The sequence below is a fragment of the Tamandua tetradactyla genome, chromosome 5 (genome assembly GCF_023851605.1).
Source record: "Tamandua tetradactyla isolate mTamTet1 chromosome 5, mTamTet1.pri, whole genome shotgun sequence".
NCBI classification, from domain to species: domain Eukaryota; kingdom Metazoa; phylum Chordata; class Mammalia; order Pilosa; family Myrmecophagidae; genus Tamandua; species Tamandua tetradactyla.
In genome coordinates this window covers 176,881,039-176,892,158 of record NC_135331.1, presented here as the reverse complement: position 1 = coordinate 176,892,158, position 11,120 = coordinate 176,881,039, and positions in this window count along the sequence as shown.

Below are 11,120 nucleotides of genomic sequence, written 5' to 3'. Positions count from 1 at the left end.
CACACCAATGTTATAGCAGCGTTATTTACAATTGCAAAGAGATGGAAACAGCCAAAATGTCCATCAACAGAAGAGTGGCTAAACAAACTGTGGTATATACATACGATGGAATATTATGCAGCTTTAAGACAGAATAAACTTATGAAGCATGTAATAACATGGATGGACTAGAGAACATTATGCTGAATGAGTCTAGCCAAAAACTAAAGGACCAATACTGTATGGTCCCACTGATGTGAACTGACATTCGAGAATAAACTTGGAATATGTCATTGGTAACAGAGACCAACAGGACTTAGAAACAGGGTAAGATAATGGGTAATTGGAGCTGAAGGATACAGACTGTGCAACAGGACTAGACACAAAAACTCAAAAATGGACATCACAAAATACCTAATTGTAAAGTAATCATGTTAAAAACACTGAATGAAGCTGCATCTGAACTATAGGTTTTTTTTGTTTGTCTGTTTGTTTGTGTCTTTTTTTTATTATTATTATTTTTTTATTTTTTTCTCTATATTAACATTCTATATCTTTTTCTGTTGTTTTGCTAGTTGTTTTTCTAAATTGATGCAAACTTACTAAGAAATGATGATCATGCATCTATGTGATGATGTTAAGAATTACTGATTGCATAGGTAGAATGGAATTATTTCTAAATATTGTGTTAATTTATTTTTTCTTTAATTAATAAAGAAAAAGTTCTGATTTTTCTCAGATCTTGTAACTTCTTGATGGTTTTTAGATAGTAATGAGCACCAACGTATGAGGGCTATGGAAGTATGAAATATGGGCTTAGTGTAATGAGGTTTTTATGAAGATCCGTTTCATGCTGGCACTTCTCTTGGTTTATTTTACTGCCTCTCAACTTAGGATAAAATAACAACTTTAGACCATTCCTACACACAGATCAAAGACAAGCCCATGATGCTGAGCAGAGTTACAGGGATGATAGCCTGGATCACATGTTTCCTACTTTCTCAACCAAGGTGTTAAGCTAGATTTATGACAGGCAGTTACCTTCAATGTTTCCTCAAGGATTGCCATTTTTCTTTAAAACTTTAGAGGGATCTTGGAGAAAGTATGTGCTTTTGTTGGAATTTGAGACTGGAATGAAAGCTTAAGAAACCAGAAAGATAGAATCAAGAAAGGTTGTATATCCTGGGGTCCAGGTAGCTGTTGGGAAAGGCAGCTCTGTAATAATTGATGCCCCCAATTTTTCTATGAAAATGATGCAAATAAACTTCAAAACTAAGAAAATCATTCACAGAAAATCATAGCAATGTTCAAAGACTGAAATTTATAAAACATTTCAGTAAAAAGTGAGATGTTAACCAATCTCAGCTCACATCTGCTGGTTGAAAAGATATACCTTGGACAGCCATGTTTTAATCCTCATTCAATATTGTAGATTATCTCCAAGAAGATGTGTCATGTCTAATTCTGAGTCAGGCCTTCTGATTAGCTGGATATGTGACTCAGCACATTTAGGGTGGGCCTTGATTAGTTTACCAAAGTCCTTTTGCACTGGCTTGAAAGGATTATGTGCCCTAGAAAAGCCATGTTTTAATGCTAATGCAATATTGTGGGAGCAACCTTTTCTTTTAATCCCTATTCAATAATGTAAATCTTTTGATTGATATTATCTCCATGGAATTGTGACACACTGAAATCTGGGTATTACCTTTCTGATTAGATGAAGATGTGAATCCACCCACTCCAGGTGGGACATGATTAGTTTACTGGAAGCCTTTAAAAGAGGAAGAATTTTGAAGAGAGCCACAGAGTCCAGCAGCCAGCAACCTTTGGAGATGAGAATGTAGAATGCCCCCAGGGAGCTTCATGAAATAAGAAACCTGGAGAGAAAGCTAGCAGATGTTGCCATGTTTGCCATGTGTCCTTCCAGTTGAGAGAGAAACCCTGAACTTTCTTGGTCTTATGGAACCAAGTTATCTTTCCCTGAAAGCCTTAGATTGGACATTTCTATAGCCTTGCTTTCACTGGGACATTCTCACAGCATTAGAACTGTAATCTTGCAACTTATTAAATCACCCCTTTTAAAAAGCCACTCCCTTTCTGGTATTTCACATTCTGGCAGCTAGTAAACCAGACACCTTTAAAAGGGAAAACATTTTGGAGAAAGCTCAGAGCAGATGCAGATGCTTGGAGAACAACTGATTCAAAGCTGACAGAGACATCGATGTTTGGAGATGCTTGGAGCCCAGCAAACATGACCATGTGCTCTCCCAGAAATACTAAGTAACACAGAACTTAGGGTTGGTTCCCAGGGGAGCTATGTGAAGGGTCGCTTAGAGAAGAAATCACTGGCATCAAAACCTGGAAGCAATGGAGACAGGGAACAAGGACCAGCAGACACCAGCTACATGGCTTTCCAGCTGACAGAGGTATTCCAGGAGGTACCAGCTTTTCTTAAGTGAAGGCAACCTTTTGGTGGTGCCTTAATCTGGACATTTCCTCAGCTTTAAACTGTAAATTGTAACTTAATAAATTTATTTTGTAAAAACCATTCCATTTCTGGTATATTGCATTCTCATAGCTTAACAAATTAATACACATTCCTTCCTGCTGACTATCCACTCCCCACTGTGCCTCAAGGTTTTGTGGGTATAAGAGGCAGGTCAATAAAATAGCATAGTTAAAACAAATGGTTGGCAATGTTCTGGATCCACAATGAATGGAGGTGGCCTAAGGATATAATGACTGAGGGATAGAATGCAGAACTATGGCATATACATACAATGGACTACTGAGCAGTGGCAGAAGAAGTGAAGTTGTGAAGCATGCAACTAGGTGAATGAACCTTAAGGATTGTGTGAGGAACAAAAAGACAAATATTATCATGCCTCAATCATAGGAACTAACTATAATATAATAACTCAGTGAACTAAAGTCAAGATCATTTTGGGACTCATTACAAGTGTCCTAGATTGTAAGTGTAGCATGAAAACCAAGAATGAGGCCACAGGCCTCCAGGAATGTTTTGCCAAGTTAGAACAGGCTGAGACTAAGGATCCATAGTTTCAGGAAGCAGGTTTTATTTTCTATGGCCATAGGGCACAGCCAAGTAGCCTCTGAAAGCCTGAGCCCCAAACAAAAGGCAAACTTATCTTTTATAGACTCTATGACATGTTAAAGACAAGGTAAACAATTGGCTGATCTAAGTTGAGAATGGCCCAGAGCTGAACTGTTGAGGGGCACCCACCCCAGGAATCTCTTCTCTTGCCTACGTGCATCTTCACCAGTTCCTGAGGGCTAGGGGAGGGGGTTTCTATGCCAAGAATGTGTCTTATATCACTTGCCTGCAAGGAGAGGGGTTTTGGGGATTTTCCATAGAGAGCATAGCTAAACCAGAAAGAGGGGGATGCCTGCCTGCTACAGTAAGCTCTTACAATAATCACACACATTCAAAAGGTATAACTATTCTATATTCTGAGATACTGAGCAGTTTTTATGGTCATTCCTAGAAATTTTAAGTGTTTATGTGACATCCAAGACTCAGAGTTAGAGCTCTTTTGAGGCTATCACAATCAGCAGTACCCCATACAGAAACTGTTTAAAAAGTTTAAAAAGTGATCAGACTTTGAGTAGAGATATGAATGAAGTTGATCTGAATAGGACTAAGGTATATCAGAATACAGGGTAAAGGATGATATAGTCCATATTTTAAAATTTCCACTTCTGTGTAAGAACAAAGGCAGAGATGTTTATCAGTTGCAACATTTATATTTGGGGTAGTGCATTTCTTAGTTTAACTTGTATGCTTAGTTTAGTTGAGGACCATAAGTACATGGAATTGCGAATAGAGTGTTTTGTTGATTTGTCCAGGTTAGTGTGATGCCCCCATATATCCCAGAGTAATTTTGGCACAGAATTAAAAAGTATTGGAAAAGACACCTTGGGGAGCTGTGAAAAAAAGGGAGGAAATATTAAACTTCCCTGTCTAGAGAATTCCTGATATTCTCACAGTCAGTGGGGACAAACAATTTAATAGGCAGAGTCCTTCATTTTGACGTTTGCCCCTATGAAACTCATTCCTGCAAAGAAGAAGCAAATCCTACTTATAATTATAACTCAGGGAACCTCTTTGTTTTGTTCAGATATATCCTCTCTCTTTCTCTAACCTAACTTGGTAAGTGGATTCACTGCCTTCCTCACTACATCGACATGAATCCCAGGAGTGTAAATCTCACAGGCAGTGTGGAACAAGGCTCCCGGGATAAGCTGGGACCCAGAATCATGGGATTGAGAAAGTCTTCTTGACCAATGCAGGGAAGAAAGGAATGAGAAAAAGTTTCAGTGGCTGAGTGATTATCAGCAGAATCAAGAGGTTATCCTGGAGGTTATTCTTATACATAATACAGATATCCTTTTTAGTTTATGGCATATAGGAGTGGCATGAGGGAAGTACCTGAAATTATTGAACTGTATTCCAGTAGCCTTGATTCTTGAAGATATTTGTATAACCAAAAATACTTTGCAATGTGATGATGTGTTTGTGAAAACCTTGTGTCTATGCTCCTTTTATCCAGGGAATGGAAGGAACTTAACAGCTCCTTGTAGGCCTTTAAGCATATCACCTGTAACGAAGCTCCATTAACTATCAAAAATGTTGTTTCTCCTTACCTTAATTCCCTACCAATCGTAAAATAACCTATCAACTATTCTAACCCCTTCTCACCCCACATAACCCTGAGTATATGATGCTGTACGACCCTCCCAGAGGTGGGCTGATCCTATTTTTCAGATTCCCTCCACTGAGAGAGCTTCTCAATAAACTTCCCACCTGTAGCCATAAGCCTCCATGTCCCAGCTTGCACCTTTTTCCTAACATATATTATGGTTGGACTATATGTGCGTTAAGTTTTCTCAATGAAGATTTTTTTAAATCTAATGTCCTGTACAATTCAACCAGTGAACAATAAGTTAAACTATTTTCATCAGTTGTAAGAATTGTAATAAATTGTCTTCTTGGAGAATTTTCCCTCCTCTCCAACCCAACACCTTATACTCCCAATACAGGTCCCTCAGCATATATATTTATATCAATGTGTTATATCATGTATTATCATGCCTCACTGATATGAACTAAAAATAATATACAAATTTGGAGCATTAAAGTTGAGAGCATGGTTATCTGTTTGGGGCCTATTGTAAACGGTCCTAGACTGTAAGCTCTTTTTTTTTTTTTTTAACTAACGGAAGAAAAGAAATTAACCCAACATTTAGAAATCATACCATTCTACATATGCAATCAGTAATTCTTAACATCCTCACATAGATGCATGATCATCATTTCTTAGTACATTTGCATCGGTTTAGAAGAACTAGCAACACAACAGAAAAAGATATAGAATGCTAATATAGAGAAAAAAATAAGGATTAATACTAAAAAAAACAAAACAAAACAAAACAAAAACCTATAGCTCAGATGCAGCTTCATTCAGTGTTTTAACATGATTACTTTACAATTAGGTATTATTGTGCTGTCCATTTTGAGTTTTTGTATCTAGTCCTGTTGCACAGTCTGTATCCCTTCAGCTCCAATTACCCATTATCTTACCCTGTTTCTAACTCCTGCTGGACTCTGTTACCAATGACATATTCCAAGTTTATTCTCGAATGTCAGTTCACATCAGTGGGACCATACAGTATTTGTCTTTTAGATTTTGGCTAGATTCACTCAGCATAATGTTCTCTAGGTCCATCCATGTTATTACATGCTTCATAAGTTTATTCTGTCTTAAAGCTGCATAATATCCCATCGTATGTATATACCACAGTTTGTTTAGCCACTCTTCTGTTGATGGACATTTTGGCTGTTTCCATCTCTTTGCAATTGTAAATAACGCTGCTATAAACATTGGTGTGCAAATGTCCGTTTGAGTCTTTGCTCTTAATTTCTTTGAGTAGATACCTAGCAATTGTATTGCTGGGTCGTATGGCAATTCTATATTCAGCTTTTTGAGGAACCACCAAACTGCCTACCACAGTGGTTGCACCATTTGACATTCCCACAACAGTGGATAAGTGTGACTCTTTCTCCACATCCTCTCCAGCACTTGTCATTTTCTGTTTTGTTGATAATGGCCATTCTGGTGGGTGTGAGATGATATCTCATTGTGGTTTTGATTTGCATTTCTCTAATGGCCAGGGACATTGAGCATCTCTTCATGTGCCTTTTGGCCATTTGTATTTCCTCTTCTGAGAGGTGTCTGTTCAAGTCTTTTTCCCATTTTGTAATTGGTTGGCTGTCTTTTTGTTGTTGAGATGAACAATCTCTTTATAAATTCTGGATACTAGACCTTTATCTGATATGTCATTTCCAAATATTGTCTCCCATTGTGCAGGCTAGCTTTCTACTTTCTTGATGAAGTTCTTTGATGCACAAAAGTGTTTAATTTTGAGGAGTTCCCATTTATTTATTTCTTTCTTCAGTGCTCTTGCTTTAGGTGTAAGGTCCATAAAACTGCCTCCAATTGTAAGATTCATAAGATATCTCCCTACATTTTCCTCTAACTGTTTTATGGTCTTAGAACTAATGTTTAGATATTTGATCCATTTTGAGTTAACTTTTGTATAGGGTGAGAGATATGGGTCTTCTTTCATTCTTTTGCATATGGATATCCAGTTCTCTAGGCACCATTTATTGAAGAGACTGTTCTGTCCCAGGTGAGGTGGCTTGACTGCCTTATCAAAGATCAAATGTCCATAGATGAGAGGGTCTATATCTGAGCACTCTATTCGATTCCATTGGTCAATATATCTATCTTTATGCCAATACCATGCTGTTTTGACCACTGTGGCTTCATAATATGCCTTAAAGTACGGCAGCGTGAGACCTCCAGCTTCGCTCTTTTTCCTCAAGATGTTTTTAGTAATTCGGGGCACCCTGCTCTTCCAGATAAATTTGCTTATTGGTTTTTCTATTTCTGAAAAATACGTTGTTGGGATTTTGATTGGTATTGCATTGAATCTGTAAATCAATTTAGGTAGAATTGACATCTTAACTATATTTAGAAGTTCCCTTGTATTCCTATCTTTTGAAATGTTTTCAACAGGAAAGGATGTTGAATCTTGTCAAATGCCTTCTCTGCATCAATTGAGATGATCATGTGATTTTTCTGCTTTGATTTGTTGATATGGTGTATTACATTAATTGATTTTGTTATGTTGAACCATCCTTGCATACCTGGGATGAATCCTACTTCGTCATGATGTATAATTCTTTTAATGTGTTGTTGGATATGCTTTGCTAAACTTTTGTTGAGGATTTTTGCATCTATATTCGTTAGAGAGATTGGTCTGTAGTTTTCTTTTTCTGTAATATCTTTGCCTGGTTTTGGTATGAGGGTAATGTTGGCTTCATAGAATGAATTAGGTAGCTTTCCCTCCACTTCAATTTTTTTGAAGAGTTTGAGGAGAGTTGGTACTAATTCTTTTTGGAATGTTTGGTAGAATTCACATGTGAAGCCATCTGGTCCTGGACTTTTCTTTTTAGGAAGCTTTTGAATGACTAATTCAATTTCTTTACTTGTGATTGGTTTGTTGAGAAATAGATTGGTCATCTATTTCTTCTTGAGTCAAAGTTGGTTGTTCATGTCTTTCCAGGAACCCGTCCATTTCCTCTAAATTGTTGTATTTATTAGCATAAAGTTGTTCATAGTATCCTGTTATTACCTCCTTTATTTCTGTGAGGTCAGTAGTTATGTCTCCTCTTGCATTTCTGATCTTATTTATTTGCATCCTCTCTTTTCTTCTTTTTGTCAATCTTGCTAAGGGCCCATCAATCTTATTGATTTTCTCATAGAACCAACTTCTGGTCTTATTGATTTTCTCTATTGTTTTCATGTTTTCCATTTCATTTATTTCTACTCTAATCTTTGTTATTTCTTTCCTTTTGCTTGCTTTGGGTTTAGTTTGCTGTTCTTTCTCCAGTTCTTCCAAGTGGACAGTTAATTCCTGCATTTTTGCCTTTTCTTCTTTTCTGATATAGGCGTTTAGAGCAATAAATTTCCCTCTTAGTACTGCCTTTGCTGCATCTCATAAGTTTTGGTATGTTGTGTTTTCATTTTCATTCACCTCGAGGTATTTACTAATTTCTCTTGCAATTTCTTCTTTGACCCACTCGTTGTTTAAGAGTGTGTTGTTGAGCCTCCATGTATTTGTGAATTTTATGGCATTTGGCCTATTATTGATTTCCCACTTCATTCCTTTATGATCCAAGAAAGTGTTGTGTATGATTTCAGTCTTTTTAAATTTGTTAAAACTTGCTTTGTGACCCAGCATATGGTTTATCTTTGAGAATGATCCATGAGCACTTGAGAAAAAGGTGTATCTTGCTGTTGTGGGATGTAATGTCCTATAAATGTCTGTTAACTCTAGCTCATTTATAGTAATATTCAGATTCTCTATTTCTTTATTGATCCTCTGTCTAGATGTTCTGTCCACTGATGCGAGTGGTGAATTGAAGTCTCCAACTATTATGGTATATGAGTCTATTTCCCTTTTCAGTGTTTGCAGTGTATTCCTCACGTATTTTGGGGCATTCTGGTTTGGCGCGTAAATATTTATGATTGTTATGTCTTCTTGTTGAATTGTTCCTTTTATTAGTAGATAGTGTCCTTCTTTGTCTCTTTTAACTGTTTTACCTTTGAAGTCTAATATGTTGGATATTAATATAGCCACTCCTGCTCTTTTCTGGCTGTTATTTGCATGAAATATCTTTTCCCAACCTTTCACTTTCAACCTATGTTTATCTTTGGGTCTAAGATGTGTTTCCTGTAGACAGCATATAGAAGGATCCTGTTTTTTAATCCATTCTGCCAATCTATGTCTTTTGATTGGGGAATTCAGTCCATTAACATTTAGTGTTATTACTGTTTGGATAATATTTTCCTCTACCATTTTGCCTTTTGTATTATATATATCATATCTGACTTTCCTTCTTTCTACACTCTTCTCCATACCTCTCTCTTCTGTCTTTTCATCTGACTCTAGTGCTCCCTTTAGTATTTCTTGCAGAGCTGGTCTTTGGTCACAAATTCTCTCAGTGACTTTTTGTCTGAGAATGTTTTAATTTCTCCCTCATTTTTGAAGGACAATTTTGCTGGATATAGCAGTCTTGGTTGGCAGTTTTTCTCTTTTAATAATTTAAATATATCATCCCACTGTCTTCTAGCTTCCATGGTTTCTGCTGCGAAATCTACACATAGTCTTATTGGGTTTCCCTTGTATGTGATGGATTGTTTTTCTCTTGGTGCTTTCAAGATCTTCTCTTTCTCTTTGACCTCTGACATTCTAACTAGTAAGTGTCTTGGAGAATGCCTATTTGGGTCTAATCTCTTTGGGGTGCGCTGCACTTCTGGGATCTGTAATTTTAGGTCTTTCATAAGAGTTGGGAAATTTTCAGTGATAATTTCTTCCATTAGTTTTTCTCCTCCTTTTCCCTTCTCTTCTCCTTCTGGGACACTCACAACACGTATATTTGTGCGGTTCATATTGTCCTTGAGTTCCCTCATACCCTGTTCAAATATTTCCATTCTTTTCACGATAGTTTCTGTTTCTTTTTCGAATTCAGATGTTCCATCCTCCAAATCACTAATTCTATCTTCTGTCTCTTTAAATCTACCATTATAGTTATCCATTGTTTTTTCCATCTTTTCTACTTTATCCTTCATTTCCATAAGTTCTGTGATTTGTTTTTTCAGTTTTTCTATTTCTTGTTTTTGTTCAGCCCATGTCTTCTTCATGTCCTCCCTCAATTTATCAATTTTGTTTTTGAAGAGGTTTCCCATTTTTGTTCGTATATTCAGCATTATTTGTCTCAGCTCCTGTATCTCATTTGAACTATTGGTTTCTTCCTTTAACTGGGCCGTATTTTCAATCTTCTTAGCGTGGACGATTATCTTCTGCTGGCGTCTGGGCATTTAGTCAGATTTCTCTGGGTGTTGGACCCAGCAGGTTGGAAGATTTTTCTGTGAAATCTCTGGGTTCTGTTTTTCTTATCCTGCCCAGTAGGTGGCGCTCATGGCACACGTTTGTCTCACATGTTTGGAAGGGATCCCCCCGGTCACCGTTCTCCGCGGCCTGGGGATTTCTGATCCAATTCTCTCAGTTGGTCCGGGGGGCCACGTGTGGTGGGGTCACCAGCCGCCGTGGCTTGAGGGGACCCTGTGGCTCCTATTATTAATGCCCCTATTGGTGTTTGGTTGGACCCAGTCCCTGCCACTGTCGGAAATTTCCTCCTATCACTGGAGGGGTGCCGGTTGCCGGCTGCCGTGGTCTGGGGAACTCGCCACTGGACCAGGAAACTGCCCGCGGGGGAGGGGCACCAGTTGCCGGCCAACGCGGCTTGGGTAGCCCTCTGATCCGAGACTCGTAGCCCGTCCAGGAAGCCGCCCACAAAAGAGGGGCGCCAGCCGCAGCGGCTTGGGAAACTTGCCTCTCCGAGACTCCCTGCTGGCCCAGGAAGGAGGGAGGGAGGAGCTCCAGTCCCAGCTGCCATGGCTCGGGGAATCGCGTGCCGCTCAGGGATCTCACTGCAGCAGAGTCTTGCAGTCAGTCTAGCCAGTCCAGACTGGGGTACGCTGTGTGTCCATTCCCTGCTGTGGCCCCGGGAGCTGTTCTGCACTGTTTCTGTTCACCTAGTAGTTGCTCTGGAGGAGGAACTAAGACGTGTGTACCTTACTAAGCCACTATCTTGGCCCCCTATATCAGACTGTAAGCTCTTATAGCAACTTACAGCTTGGAGAATTTACTGTATTTAAATTAGTAATGCCCCTAATTATTCATTGTAATTTTCCTTGGTCTTAAATTTTTAGATTTCTTTTGATTAGAGTTAGTAAGCTATAACTTTCTCCATTCCTTTTTTATTCTATCCATCTTTATTTTTTATTTTTTATTGTAGACAGAATATAGTTAATCTTCACTGTTTTCCACCATGGTAGTGGCTGTCTTTATTGGGTTTATTTATATGATTATCATTAAAGTGATTATTGGCATGGTTGCATTAATATCTATCATATTTGGAACTATTTTCCATTCATCACCTAAATCTATCTCTCTCTTCCTTCCTTCTTTTCCTTCTTTCACCTCCCATT